Source organism: Elephas maximus, chromosome 2, assembly GCF_024166365.1.
Source record: "Elephas maximus indicus isolate mEleMax1 chromosome 2, mEleMax1 primary haplotype, whole genome shotgun sequence".
Classification (NCBI taxonomy): domain Eukaryota; kingdom Metazoa; phylum Chordata; class Mammalia; order Proboscidea; family Elephantidae; genus Elephas; species Elephas maximus.
Genome location: NC_064820.1, coordinates 63613717 through 63629487, shown reverse-complemented (window position 1 = coordinate 63629487; position 15771 = coordinate 63613717). Strand labels below are relative to the sequence as shown.

Sequence of the window (15771 nt, the reverse complement as noted above, 5' to 3'; positions counted from 1 at the left end):
AGCTGTCTTAAGAAATAAACTCCCAATCTTATAATAACAAAGTGGTTTTTGTTTGGTTGGTTGGTTGCTTATGCTCTATGACCATCAGCTGGGAGCTATGCTCCAAAGTCTCCTCACTCTGGTATGTGGAGGCTGATAGAATCGCCATCTTGGACATTGCTGATCCCTCTGGACTAGCTAAAGAGAGGTGGTGGAGGGTTTCACATCAGCAGTTCAGTGCTTGACCACTCAAGACTCATTGGCAGAAGTAGTCCTATGACCCCATTCAACCACAGGAGGTCATTAAGTGCATGAACACGTGTCTATAGGTAGAGAGCTAGAAATTTGGGGCAGACAGCACTCATGACTACCACAGTGTCTTTAATTAAAAAAAATTTAAAGTAAAATAATTTACTTCTAAATAAAAATTAATTATTATATATTCATATATATATTTAAATAGTGTCTATATATGTGTGTGTATGTGTGTGTTTTATATGTAGCTCTTTTATATATGCTTCGTTCTCTCCTTAAGGAAATATTGATGGAATTCTTCCTATTTATTAGGCATTGTTGTACGTGCTAGTTATTCAATAGTGAACCAAATAGTCAGAAATCCCTGTTTTTGTATAGCTTATACTGGGTGTTAAGAGCAGGAGACTCAATAAACATAATAAATAAGTAAAGATGTAATGTGTTAGAAGGTGCTAAGTGCTGGGAAAAAATAGAGCAAAGACAAGGGAGTTAAAAGTGTGGCCTGAGAATGTGGTTGGGATTTTAAATAGGGTGGTCAGGTTAGGCCTCATTGAGAAAGGGCCATTAGTGGCAAGACTTGAACAGGGTCAGGGGTAAGTAGCAAATGCAAAGGCCCTGAGGCTGAAGTGTCCTGGCTGTTTCCCAGGAATGACAAGAAAGCTAGTGACATGGCAGTGAGGGAGCCAAGAGGACAGTAAGAGGGGGCATAGTGTTTATACATGGGACATAGGGGCCATGCTAAGGACTCATTGTCAGTTAATTGCTTGAACTTACACTGGACAGTAAATTGCCCAGCGTTTAGAAGATGACCAGTATTTCATATATAGCAACTTGGTTACACTATGAAGAAGACGGAGAAATGTAGAATTAGCTTAACTTTTCTCTCCATTTTAAATGGCTCAGAGCTGTTCCATGTTTTATAGGCTATACTGAACACATATCTTTCAGCAAAATATTGGCATAAAATTAAGCTTAGCAGGAAGGAAAGTAGGCAATTAATATTTATTGGGCTTCTATAACGTGCTACCTAATTACCCCCATTTAATTCTCACAATAATCCAAAAAGGCAGATATAATGTTTTCATTTTACAGATGAGCATACTGAGGCTCAAGATATAAAATGACTTGAGTTACCGGCTGGGCTGTAATGAAGCTAGGTTTTACTCCCAGATCCATCTGACTCTAAAGCCTTTCCATTTTCCGTTGTTTGTATTGACTCCTAAAAATATGTACTGTAATTGACAGATTTCCTGACTCTGGGGAACTATCGAAGTTACTGGTTTAACAACTCTCCTGCTAGGATCAGGCTGCATTTGGAAAAGGACTCTACGTAGTGAGAACTGGCCTTTAGCGACTGCACTGGCAGTTCTGTTTCTATCTCCGAGAGCAAACGCACTATCTACAGAGAATTATCCACACAGCGATGACTAAGAATTAACTATGCTAATGATGACAATTTTGCCTGATTTAATAGAGAAAAAAATAATTAACATGCACTAATCATAAAAAAAAAAAAATTTATGATTTGAGATTTATTGCTCTCTTTTTTTCTTTTCTTTTGCAGGTAAGTTTGGAAATCCTTTATTATGTATGAGAGGTATGGTGTCACTTTTTCATAAGTTTTACTTTAATTGCTTTTAATATTGGACATGAAAGATGATTTCGTTTCAGCATCCTTTTTTTTTTTGGCTATTGTTGTTAGTGAAAACATTTGAAAAGTAATGTTGTAGTTTAAGCTATTTGATTGAGGTGTATTAGGTACATGATTCCATAAAGTAAGTCTGTGCTGTGCTTGTGTTTGGATTTGTGTTGTAATGGTTTCTGTGTCAGGTATAAGGGGCACAGTTGTATTGAGGGAGGAGGAAACATAAGGAGAATAGGAAGAGAGAATATGCATGCAGTGAGAGACTCTGAGGCTGAGAAGGGCCTCAACCTTCCACTCTGTGCGTATAATCTGCCATAGCCATGAGCCATCACAAAGAGAAGATGTCATTTTATCAGCAAAAGCAATATAGTAAAGACGGTTTTCCTTCACTTTTCTTAGCCTTTGGTTTTGTGTTTTCTCCTATTACTGTGCAAAATTTCTGGCCAGGCAATAGCTGTTGTGTATCTTTGAGAAAAGAATGTCTATAACCGTCTGGAGCCAGAAGTCAAATTTCAGTTAGGAAGCAATAACACACATCTGCTTCCTGGAAACCATAAAAACTCTAATGAACTATATATCAACCATTTCAGATAAGGAGAAGGGAAGTAATTCCAATAACGCTCCCAGATACACACACAAAAAAAGCCACACCCACAAAGGAGAAGATAAAATATCACAGGGGCTTAGGAAGAGGTGGAATTTGTGCTGGTGAAGGAAGGTCAGTTGCCTATAAGTTGCCCATATAGGACTATGGCCTTATCACTGAGCACTGTGTTTTCATTAGCATATAAAAGAAATGGTGTGTGAGATTTGATCAAGCATAACATTTACGTAAATTCCGTATTAGTTGTAAATAGTGTGTTTATTGTAGTAAGACTGTATATGTTTCTGAAAGTAATTGCAAGCTTTATTATTAAATGCATAGAATAAAGATGTTTGGAGATACTAAACCACTAAACCAAACTACTCCAAGTTTGAGTTAAGTTGTAGGTAATCAATAAGAGATAAGGTACCATAGGAGACAAGAAAATGTTGTCCTTCTGCCCCCAGTTTGATGGGTAAAGAAGTTTGCTCTCATCATGTTCTCTTTGATATAATCATATGGATGCCGAACTAGCCAAGTTGAAATAAATTTTACCACCTTGAATAGATATTACAAAAATCAAGGACAGCAAATGTTTTCCTTGAAAAAATACAAAGTTGCCACTTGGACCACAAAGCTAATTGACTCTCCTACAGCCCTCTTTATTCTGATTACTCTTTAGGTAGTTGATGGAAAGGAGTAGACTTAAAGGACATAGTAAAATGTCATGGCATCCTTTATGAGAATACATGTATTTTTTTTCCCCCCACATCTAAACTAAATATCAAGAACCCGTCATGGTGTAGTGGTTAAGCACTCACCTACTAACCTAAAGATTGGTGGTTCAGACCTACCAGCCACTCCATGGGAGAGAGATGGGGCAGTCTGCTTCCATAAAGTTTATATACAGCCTTGGAAACCCTATGGAGAAGTTCTACTCTGTCTTATAGGGTCTCTGTGAGTCAGAATGAACTCGATGGCGATGGGTTTAATCTAAATATTAGGAAGATTCTCTACCCCAGGGGTCAGCAAACTTTCTGTGAAAGGCCAGATAATAAATATTTTAGACTCTGAGGGCCATAAGGTCTCTGTAGTAATAACTCAAATATACCCGTGGTGCAAAAGCAGCCGTCCACAGATAATGCATAACTAGTTATCATGGCCTGTGTTCCAATAAAACTTTATTTACAAAATAGGCAGCAGGTGGGATTTGGTCTGTGGTAATTTTCTGACCCTACTCTAGCCACTTTTGAAATGAAAAATTGTAATAAAATATTTAAAGTGTTGGAACAATATATTGGCACCTTTTGATATAAACTCATGGTCTACATAGGAATGAAATGATGTACAGCTGTAATTTGTTGTTGTTAATTGCCATTAAGTCAGTTCTAACTACTGCTATCTCATATGTACAGAGTAGAGCTCTACTGGGTTGAAGATTGTGGCCTTTCTGAACCGACCACCAGGCCTGTCTTCTAAAGTGCCTCTGGGTGGGTTCCAAATGCCAACCTTTTGGTTAATAGTCACGCACTTAATCATTTGCACCACCCAGGGACTCCTAACTGTGGTTTTGTTGTTGTTAGGTGCCATTGAGTCTATTCCAGCTCATAACAACCCTACGTATAACAGAACAAAACACTGCCGGGTCCTGTGCCATCCTGACAATTATTGCTATGTTTGAGCCCATTGTTACAGACACTGTGTCAATCCACCTCCTTGAAGGTCTTCCTCTTTTTTTTGCTGACCCTCTACTTTACCAAGTATGATGTCCTTCTCCAGGGACTGGTATCTCCCGATAACACGTCCAAAATATGTGAGACAAGGTCTCACCATCCTTGCTTCCATGGAGCATACTGGCTGTATGTCTTACAAAGCAGACTTGTTCATTCTGGCAGTCTGTGCTATATTCAGTATTCTTCACCACTGCCATAATTCAAGCACATCAATTCTTCTTAGCTCTTCCTTATTCATTGTCCAGCTTTCACATGCATACGAGGCAATTGAAAATGCCATGGATTGGGTCAAGGGTACCTTAGTTCTCGAAGCGACATCTTTGCTTTTCAACACTTTAAAAAGGTCTTTTGCCAAGTAAGAAATTTCTCAAAAGCTTTGATGAATTTAAACACTAGAGGGCACAAAAGGGTGTTTTTTTAAGTCAAGAACATTTTTAAGCAGAATACTGTCATTATGACAAAAGGGCTTCAAGGAGAGCCATGTGACCAGTGTGCAAATTTGTCTGGAATGTCATCCTACAGCTCCAGTGACCTCACTGGCCACAAGAACTTGAAGTGGTTGACCAACTTTACGTTGCTGTAATAATAGCCTCATGCCTTTTTTTTTTTTTTTATATCTTTGCTTCTGGCTATAAACACACAGAATTGAGGATTTATGTGGTGAAATTATTTTTCCGTCCTAGAAGAGCATTTTTTTATTGCTATAGGTTCTAATTTTCATGTGGTGAGAGTCCTTTTTGTGGTAAATAAGTTAAATAACAAAGTAATTTTAAATTACTGTCTATTTAGCTAAGCTTAAAAAATGTCATAATAAAATAATGGATGCAAATGTAGTTTGTTACATTTATTTTTGAACCAATTTAAGGGTTTTCCTTTAGAAAGATGATTAAAAATCGTCAGAGGCCTCAAATCTCAGAAATATTCTCATCCTTTAATATAGTAATTATACTTAAAGATATTTAGATTATAGAGTTATTTTGAGATATTGAAAGGGTTTACGTTCAAAGGTATTCGCCCCAATCAAAAAAAACAAGCCTGCTGCCCTGGAGTTAACTCCAACTCATAGTGACCATACAGGACAGAATAGAACCGCCCCCATAGGGTTTCCAAGGTTCTAATCTTTACAAAAGCATCTTTGTCCCAAGAAGCAGCTAGTGGGTCCAAACTGCCGACCTTTCAGTTAGCAGCGGAGTGCTTCAACTACTGCACCACTAGGGCTCCTTCTACGCCACAAGAGTACTTTTAATATTGAAAAGCTATATATAGCCTAAGTCCTCCACCTGAAGCTAATGGTTAAATAATAGTAATAAAAATAATATTTGACCCAGCCAATAGAGCCTTATATAGGTGTTAAAAGTATTTTCAAATAGCAAGAAGTGATATGGAAAATTGTTTATAATAAAATGTGAAATGCCAAGCAGATTTCAAAGTTATATACAATAAAACGTCAATTGAATATTAAAATCATATACATGAAAGAGAGTGAGCAAAAGATTTCCAATAATTACCTCTAAGTGTAGGTGGTTTCTTCTTTTTTTCTCTTCTGCATTTTCCAAATTTTCCGTAATGGGTATTTATCATTTATTAGTCATAAAAATAAACATTATTCAGACAGCTGCTTTAGCATTCTGACAGCACTTTTTTCTGTGACTCTAGGCAGTTGCTTGTAAAAGTCAGCAGATTTAAGAAAATTATATTATTTTATGCATTCGAAAATCCATGTAAATGAATCATTGATCGTTAGGTAGGCACATCATTACAGTCACCTCGTTAGCCCAGTGGAACGGGTGATTTTTTGGGGGTTCCGGGTTGCACTGGACAAAGTGGTAAGAGGGGCACAGAGGCAGGGAAAAATGACCAGAGGGCAAAGGCCTGCTGGAAAGGCCTAAGGCACTGATAAACTAAAAAGGCACTGATAGTTAACACAAAATTTCCCTCTGTGCCCTCTGGACTGTGGTAAACCCTGCTGCGTGCACACACACACACACACACACACACACACACACACACACATTAATTCTTCTCAGAGCGCCTACTTACCTTTTCTCTCCCGTTGAAAATTGGTATTTCTGCCCTTGCCTTCCTCTATAAATAGATCCCACTGTAGCGTGTTGTGGAGAAGAGCTAGGGATAGGAAGCAGAGAGTGAAGGATGCTAAACTGGGCTTTGCCAGGAGCACAGAATTTCTCACTTTAAATATTGGAAGAAATCCCCTAAGCAATATTGGCAAGAATGCCATAATAATATACAAAATGAAACCTGTCACTAGTTCTAGTCTAGCTTTCCCTCTTGATTTTTTTTTTTTTGAGTACCTGTAATTCTTTTTTAAAAACTTAAAACTTCCCTTTCGCTTTATAAAGACACGTTTGAAAGGGTGGATATACCATGATTAAAGATACACAGTTTGGAGCTTTAAGGCATATTTTCTTCTTAACTCACCATGTACTTGTTTAATAGTTTTCTTAGAGCTTTTGATCCTAGTAACCTGGGTGATTGAAAACTGTGTCCACATCTTTACCTGATAAATAATTTGATGAACTGACTGAATTGATGAGCTAATTCTATCAAGCAATCCTTATGACTTAAACTCCTCTCCATACAATTTTTTCTTTATTTTTAAATTTTGATCAAATTGGCTTATAACCATCTAACAGAATCAACTAGTTATTTGGAGTTGTTTACAAAGACATGTCTGACATTCTAAAGTTAACTGCCTTATATCCTCAAATGTCAGGGTTATTTTCTTCATTTAAAATTATTGACCTAAATTGGCTTATAACAAACTAAGAGAATCAATCAGTTATTTGGAACTGTTTACGAAGATATGTCTGACATTATAAAGTTAAACTAGTTTATGTCCTCAAATGATAAGGTTTTATTTTTCTTCGTTTAAAATTTTTGAATCAAATTTCTTATAATAAATGAAAAAAAAAAAAGTTATTTGGAATTGTTTACAAAAGTGTGTCCAGCTTTCTAAGGTTAACTAGTTTATATCCTCAAATGATAGTTACTGATTTATGTCTATGAAATGTTCTCAAACATATCAAGGTTGAAATAAAGCTCTGAGTAATTTAAGCATTAGCTATTATCCATTGGGGAGAGGGAAAAACGGATGACTTGGCTTATCTAAGCTAGTTACCAAAGGAAATAGCCTTAAATCCCCTCTGGAGCAAAGCAGAATTAAATATTCATTACGCGAAGGAATAGCAGGATTTAGAGCAAAATAATGAAATTTCCCTGGAGTCTGTTTCCTAAGAATTTTGTGGCATTCATTTAATGTACGTTTACCAAGCTGTACTGTGCTGGGTTGTCCCAGGGAGACGCAGTCCCAGGAAGTCCCCAGCCCAGGAGAACACTGAGCATATAGCAATCCCTTCCACTCTACAACACACCTTCAGAGAAAAGAAGGCTGCAGTATGTATTATGCCCCAGATAAGAAACAAGTTAAAGAATCTCTGGTAATCATTACAGCTGCCTTTGATGTATTTACTCCTATTTACTCAGACCTATAATTTTTTTTATATCTGACCAGATAACCCAAAGCATATTCATGTCCAACCTTATCTTTTTTTCATGATTTTATTTTAGTTCTCAGCTAACATGAAGGAAAACATCACTGTTAGTGCACTAAGAGAAGGAGTATGGGTCTGAGAATTTCGCACCTGTAACAGGTTCACTTTCAATTCCAGAAAAACTGTGGACAGTAAGAACAAAAACCTTCTTATCTGTGTATGAATAATATGGAATGATATAAAGTCTAAGAACTACATTGAAAAGATGCAAGTATCATTATACATACCAGTGAGTTATTTTTGACATTGGGATAAAGGAAGATTTGAATGGGAAAATTTATTATATTATCTCCCTGGTTCCAGTGTTCCTCTGTTCAAATCCTGATAAAACAAAATCAGAATACTAATTGTTCCACAATTCTCCTTTTATTATTTTACTCTCCTGTTCAGAAACCTTCAATGACTTTTTACTTCTAAATGGAACAACGATTCTATTCATAGCATAGCTTTCAAGGTTTTTCATAGTCACGTTCTAACCTTTGTTTCTTTCCTACCTGTTCCTACAACTGCTGTTCAGAAGACTCTTGCCTCTGAACTGCTATGACCTCCCCACACATTGGATAAATTATGCTTCTGAAGGTCAGCATCTGCTTGTACTCGTTACAGGACAATACTTGTCACAGTGTTTAATAAATATGTGTTTAATAACTATCCATATTTGTCTCATATTGCTGTCAAACCAGCAAAATCCCTCACTAAACAAATATATATTGAATCCCTACCACTGTCAGGCCCTATTCTAGTTATTGGCGAAACAGCAATGAACAAAGCAACGTCCCTGCTCTAAGAGAACTTATATTTTTGTGGGGGAGATAGACAATACAAAATATGCCAAAATATACAAGATACATAGTATGTCAGATGATGATTAATTCTATGAAGAAAAATAATGCAGAATAAAGAAATGGAAGGAAGGTAGTGCTATTTTAGATTGAGTATCAGAACAGGTAGACCTCCTTCAAATACTGACATGTGAATCTTAACAAAAAGAAAGAAGGATACAGGTATCTGGAGGAAGAGTGTTTCAGGTTGAGAAAACAGCAAGTACAAAGGTCCTGAGGTAAGAGCAGACATATTATGTTCAAGAAACAGGAAGAAGACCAGTGTGGCTGGAGCCAAGTGAACAAGGGAGAGAGGAGAAGAGAAAGAAAAGAGGTCAGCGAGATAGGAGAAGGGCTAGTTGCATGCCCAGGGCTTTTGTACAGTGAGGTAAGGATTTTGGACTTTATCCCCAGTGAAGTGGGAACCTAGTGGAGGGTTTTGAGCAAAGAAATGATGTACATTTTACAAGGATTACTCTGATTTCTCTGTAGAGACTAGACTGGGAGCAAGGAATATACAGAGAAAATGCTTGAGAAGAGGCCACGATAGTTTGAGCAAGAGAGAATGGTTACCTGGACCAGGGTGGTAGCTGTGGTGGTGGTGAGAAATGATCAGATTCTGATTACAATTAAAAAACAGAGCTGACAGTATTTGATGATGGATTGGACATGAGATAAGAGAAAAACTGATGAGTCAAAGATGATTCAAGGTTTTTGGCCTGAGCAAATTGAAAAGCTGTGTTGTCACGAACCAAGATGGAAAATTGAGGGAGGAGTAGGTTTAGTGATGGTGTGGCAGGGACAGGAACCAAAAATTCAGTTTGAGCATCTTAAGTTTGAGAGATTTATTTGTAGTAAAGTCTTTCATGCCCCACCTTATTTCCCTTCGTCCTCAAAGTTCACCTGTAGCTGTGGCGGGCAGTTCTTGTATGCCCTATCTGCTTCCCATTTCAGGTGCTGGAACTTTCTCCAGAGCCTAAAGAGCTTGATTAGACTGTGTGCAGGTGGGCTACAATTTAACATTCCCATGGACAAATGTCAAACATTGAGGGACTAGAGTCAATGCTTAAATACTCAAGGCTTCACATTTTTCACTGGGGCCATTCCAAGGCATGCATGTATGATCCCCACCTCCAGGTTCCCCAGGAAGATGAAGCCCCATTTTCCCACAGCAGTAACATTAGTATTCATATATTTTTTATTGACTATTTCCTTTCCCTGTCCCATTTCCCCACCCTAATTGTGCTTCCTGGAATGACTTCCATGCCCTCTCCCCAAATAAACTACCTGCACCAAGACTTTGCAGGGTCCACCTGGGAGGAATTCAACCTAAGACTATTAGTCATCCAATTGTCAGTGTCTTCGAAGCAGCTGGATATACTATTTCGGAGGTCTGGGAAATGTCAGGGATAAAGATAAAATTTTACAATTTTACTAATTGATTTGACAGCAATGGGTTTTAGTCTTTTACAGAAGGAGCCCTAGCGGCACAGTGGTTAAGCCCTTAGCTGCTAACCAAAAGTTCAGCAGTTTGAACCCACCAGCAGATTCACAGGAGAAAGATGTGGCAGTCTGTTTCTGTAAAGATTACAGGCTTGGAAACCTTATGGGGCAGTTTCACTCTATCCTATACGGTTACTCTGAGTCAGAATGGACTCAACGGCAATGGATAGTCTTGACAAGCCTATGTAAAAGCACATTGTCTAGCACCGGAAGATGAGTAGGTTCCTATACATATTTGTTTCCTTCCTTCTGCCTCATGTTATATTTCCACATGAGCATGATGTTGTTCATCAGTGACCAGTCTGGTTTTCTAGCAGTGGCCGTGGCAGTCTTTCTAGATAGAAGTAGCTTGAGGGGTGTTGACAATTTTGTTGGAAGGAAGAAAGAGAATCTTAGGGACTTGTCTTGACCCTGTGTATGCTTTCACTGCATGTTTATTTAATATCATCACATGCAAGTAAAATTTTGCTGAAGATAATTCAAAAATGGTTGCAACAGTACATCAGCAGGGAACTTCCAGAAATTCAAGCCAGATTCAGAAGAGGATGTGGAACCAGAAATATCATTGCTGATGTCAGATTGATCATGGTGGAAAGCAAAGAATACTAGAAAGATGTTTAGCTGTGTTTTATTGACTATGCAAATGCACTGGACTGTGCTAATCATAACAAATTGTGGATAACATTTCAAAGAATGAGAATTCCGGAACACTTAATTGTGCTCATGTGGAACCTGAACATAGACCAAGAGGCAGTTGTTCGAACAGAACAAGGGGATACTATGTGGTTTAAAGTCAGGAAAGGTGTGGGTCAGGGTTATATACTTTCACCATACTTATTTAATCTGTATGCTAAGCAAATATCCAAGAAGCTGGAGTATATGAAAAAGAACGAGGCATCTAGATTGGAGGAAGACTCATTAACAACCTTCAATACATTGCTGACACAACCTTACATGTTGAAAGTGAAGAGGACTTGAAGCACTTACTGATGAAGAACAAAGACTACAGCCTTCAGTGTGGATTACACCTCAACATAAAAAAAAAAAGAAATATTCACAACTAGACTATTAAGCATCATCATGATAAATGGAGAAAAGATTGAAGTTATCAAGGTTTTCAGTTTACTTGGATCCACAATCAATGCCTGTGGAAGCCACAGTCAAGAAATCAAAGACATGTTGCATTGGGCAAATCTACTGCAAAAGACCTCTTTAAAGTGTTAAAAAGCAAAGATGTCACTTTGAAGACTAAAGTTAGCCTGACCCAAGTCTTGGTATTTTCAGTCATCTCATATGTATGTGAAAGCTGAACAATAAATAAAGAAGATCGAAGAATTGATGCTTTTGAATTATGGTATTGGCAAAGAACATTGAACATACCATGGACTGCCAGAAGAATGAACAAATCTGTCTTGGAAGAAGTACAGCCGGGATGCTCCTTAGAAGTGAGGATGGTGAGACTTTGTCTCACATACTTTGGACATGTTATCAGGAGGGACCAGTTCCTGGAGAGGACCTCATGCTTGCTAAAGCAGGTGGTCATCAAAAATGAGGAGGACATTCAACAAGATGAATTGACACAGTGGCTGCAATAATGGGCTCAAACATAGCAATGATCATGAGGAAGGTGTACGACCAGGCAGTGTTTACTTCTATTGTACATAGTATTGCTATGAGTCAGAACCGACTCCATGGCACCTAACAAGAACAACATGTTTATTCGGGGTAGTTTAGGGGAAATAAGTAGAAATTATGGAGGGTACCCAAGCCATTCTTTGGTGCTACCATTGGTTTTTAATAGAGGTAGTCCCTGACTTAGGGCAGGGTTCTGTTCCAGCTACTCCATCATAAGTTGGTTCTGACATAAGTACCTTTTTTTTTTTTTTTACTTTTGATTATTATTGCCTTTTTTATCAGTATCTTTGTAAATCCAATTTTTGAACATCTGAGAATGATAACATCAGCAAATTATGGACTGCAGCATTGTATGTAGCATGTATTATTAACAAAGAAGTGTAAAAAAAAAAAACCCAGATGGTTGCGAGTTGAGTTCGTTGTTACTCCGATACGTCATAAGCCAAGAACTACCTGTAAAGGTTATGGTGAGTCACACTTTTTCCTAACTCAGCTCAGGGGTCAGAAGCACATTTTTGTATGATGGCTGAGCAGGAAAGTGGACTGAGGTGAATGGCACCCTCATCAACAAGGCAGTATAACCAGCCACTGACTAAATGAAGACGGTACTTACTTTCCCATCAGTTGTTCAGTTCAATGTGAGAACAAGTTATTCTCATGTTTTGAGTCAGAATATCAGGGAAAGCACAGCCCTTCTTGCATATACTGTATCATGTTCCAGAGAAATCTCCTTTTTTTTGAAAGCCTCCAGAGTCTGGAACCATCTGGAATGTTTTTTCCTGCCTAGCAGTTATCCAGATAATTGAAAATCAGTGCAGTTGTTTATGTGAATAAGAAGTTTATTCTAATTAGACAGCTAATTCAAGCACATAAAAATGTCTCTAATTGTCACATTATTAAAATTTCAATACCTTTTTATCAGTGGATAACGTGAAGTTTCAAGTGACTGACACATTCCCAAATAGCACTCATACTAACATTTCGTATGTAAATGGTTCCATGTATTTAAGATAAATGGACAATATTTGATTTTTAATATAGTATTCAATTTTCTTTTGTCAAATGGGAAAACAACATTCATCAATGCAAAAGAGCAAGTTTCTGAAGTAGTGTTCTTTTGAAAGTGTTACCATTAAGAAACACAAAATCCCTGGGTAGTACAAACGGTGAACAAGCTCAGCTGCTAACCGAAAGGAGGTTCAAGTTTTCCCAGACACACCTCAGAAGAAAGGCCTACTTTAAACTAATTCTGAAAAATCAGCCACTGAAAACCTCGTGGAGCACGGTTTTACCCTGATACATATGGGGTCATCAGGAGTTGGAATCAATTCGATGGCAACCGCTAATAAAAAACACAGCCACGTGGAATATGTATGTGCATGTTTTAACATAAGCAAAGTAGAATACCAGGTCTGTGTGCTACCCATGTGTAGGCTCTACTGGACCTGGAAGCCAGCCACCTGATGATGAATGCTAAGTGAATGCCCTTTCTCCCTATTTGAAGCTCTTGAATCAATTAGGGTGAAAAGTGCAAGCCATGAACACCTTTCTTCACAAGGGGGCACAGTACAAACATTTAGGTCCTTTCATAGAAGAGAATTTCTTGCCAGACTGGGACTAAGTGGTTCTCTTTAAATCTGTAAAGATTTCAGCTTTTTTCTCTTTCTTTTTCCTGGCCCTGTCTCTTCTATCTCTGGGAAGCAGGCTGCTCTGTCCTCTCTAGCTATAAATCTGCAGACCACATGATGCTGTTGCTAATTTGATTTTAAATCATACCATCAGAGATGTTAAATGATATGCCTGTTTAGCTGGCTTCCCGGCCCTCCTCTGACCCCTAAGCATGTCAGCAATGTGTAACATATCCATGTGCCATATTTAATCTAATAGGAATTCCAGTATTTTTATTCATAACCTTTGGTTAAAATCTAATTAAACTAAAAACTTCTCGTGGAAAAAACAAAATTTGACCAAGTTTTTTTCATAACATATCTAATTTCATATTATAAAAGTAATCCGTACTTGTCATAGAAAATTTAAACATTATAAAAAAGAACATTAACAAATGCCTATGATTCCACTACTCAGAGATAACACTCTCCACATTTGGTGGATATTTTCATTAACTGGATTTAATTGGTAAATGGTTTTTAGGAGAAATTAGATTCTACTTCAGTATTTGCAATATTATAATACCCTTCTTAATAATAACATCTTCTTGAAAATGCCACTCTGTGCTTTTTATCTCTATATTTGCTATTTTTACTGCACTTCTGCCTTCACGAGGTTGTAGTAGTATTACCCATACACATCTTTAACTGTACCTGACAAGCCTATTGTCTGAACCTGAGATGCTCCACACCCCTCAGCCTACCTGAGAGCACCAGCTTCTTACATGTCTCTCAGCAGTACTCCTTCCTTCCTGAATTCCTTGTGAGTGTACAGCTCCAGACATGAGCTGAAAGTGTTCAGTAATCATTGTGAGTTCTTCAGTTTCATGGAGACTAAACTTAGGTTTCCTCTGTCACTCCTGTAGTGTCATTTGACCTTGACCTGAATCTCAAACTGCTGAGAAGGTAGCAAGCTGACTTTTACCCCAGCATATCAGAAATAATAGATAAAACAGATTCACTGAAGTTTTTTTTTTTTTTCCAATTTATTATAAAACTAGTCTGTTTTTTGCTCATAACAAACTAGGCCAACATTTATATAATATTCATTTAAAAATCTAAGAAACCAAAAAATAAAACCCACAGAGAAATCAGCAAGTTCCCTTTACTTATATATCTCCTCATTTGTACATTTTTTTGGATATTTTGTACAGTATCATTAACTGTGGAATGCTCCCAAGCCATTCCATTCTCAGCCACCTCACTGAACTCCTGATTTAACAAGAATTATCCTACCTTGAACAATTCAGAAAGCATATTCAGAAGAGGACAAGTCTGAAATAAAGGCTCATGTTTGATGGTTTTTACTCATTTAAATAGATACTGACTTTTATAATGCACAGTCTTTGAGCATATCCTAAACATTTGCTTTTTATCTTTATTGTTGTTATAATATTTAGGAATTCAAATTTATTGTGTGCTTTGCATGACAAAAATAAACACATTGTATTTGTCTGTACAGAGTCCCCAGGTAGTACAGTTAATGTTCTTGGCTGCTGACTGAAAAGGTGGAGATCTGAATCCAACCAGAGACACTTGGGAAGAAGGGCTTGGTGATCTACTTCCAAAAAATAAGCCATTGAAAACAGTATGGAGCGCAATTGTATTCAAACACAAATGGGTTCGCAGTGAGTCCGAATAGACTCAACTGCGACTGTATCTTTGTCGTTACAAAGTCAACCCTTTAAAATAGACTAAATAGGAAAGCACAGAGACTTATAATTTAGCTTCAATATAAGGCACAATTAATAAATACTATTCTAATGAATCTCATTATAAGAGTGCAGTTCCCATTTCTCAAGTCTAATATGATGATCATTTGTTAAGAAGTAATCTCTTAAATGCTACTGACAGAATCTACGTAGTAGATACACAAGTGTTCACTAAAATTGTTTCAACCTTTCTGTATATTTAAATTTTTCATAATAAAATTTTGGGGAAAACCAATCTTTTTTTTTTTTAATGGTAAGACCCATAACCTAATTTTTTTTTTTTTCCTGAAGCAAACTTTATTTGCTCCATCATGTTTGTGTTTGGGAAATCTGAAATTCTGCTCATCCTATTCCAGGGCTCATTGCTCTGTTTATGACACGCTTGCATGCTTGTTTTTTTCTTTACTTCTAAAAGAAAAATACCAAGGGAAGGTTTGTCACTTTTAATGTCATGAGCACTGTTGATGCATCTTATTGAGAAAAAAATCTTACCATTGTAGGTTATAGAGATGTTTGTGCAAGGCGACATCCTTTCCCTGTTGCAAGCTTCTTTGTGAGATGGGGGAAGGTTCTTTCTTTTTGTGTCTGCAGCCACTAACACAGACTTAGACACACTGTAGATAGACATTAAATACGAACTTTGTTATTTATAAATGCATCTTGGCT

The 15771-nt window shown here is 37.4% G+C and overlaps 1 protein-coding gene across 14 annotated transcripts in view; it reads left to right on the top strand.

Moving 5' to 3' along the window:
- Nucleotides 1-15771, top strand: part of PDE4D (phosphodiesterase 4D) — a 1645162-nt gene that overhangs the window by 1183378 nt on the left and 446013 nt on the right. The window lies entirely within an intron of this gene.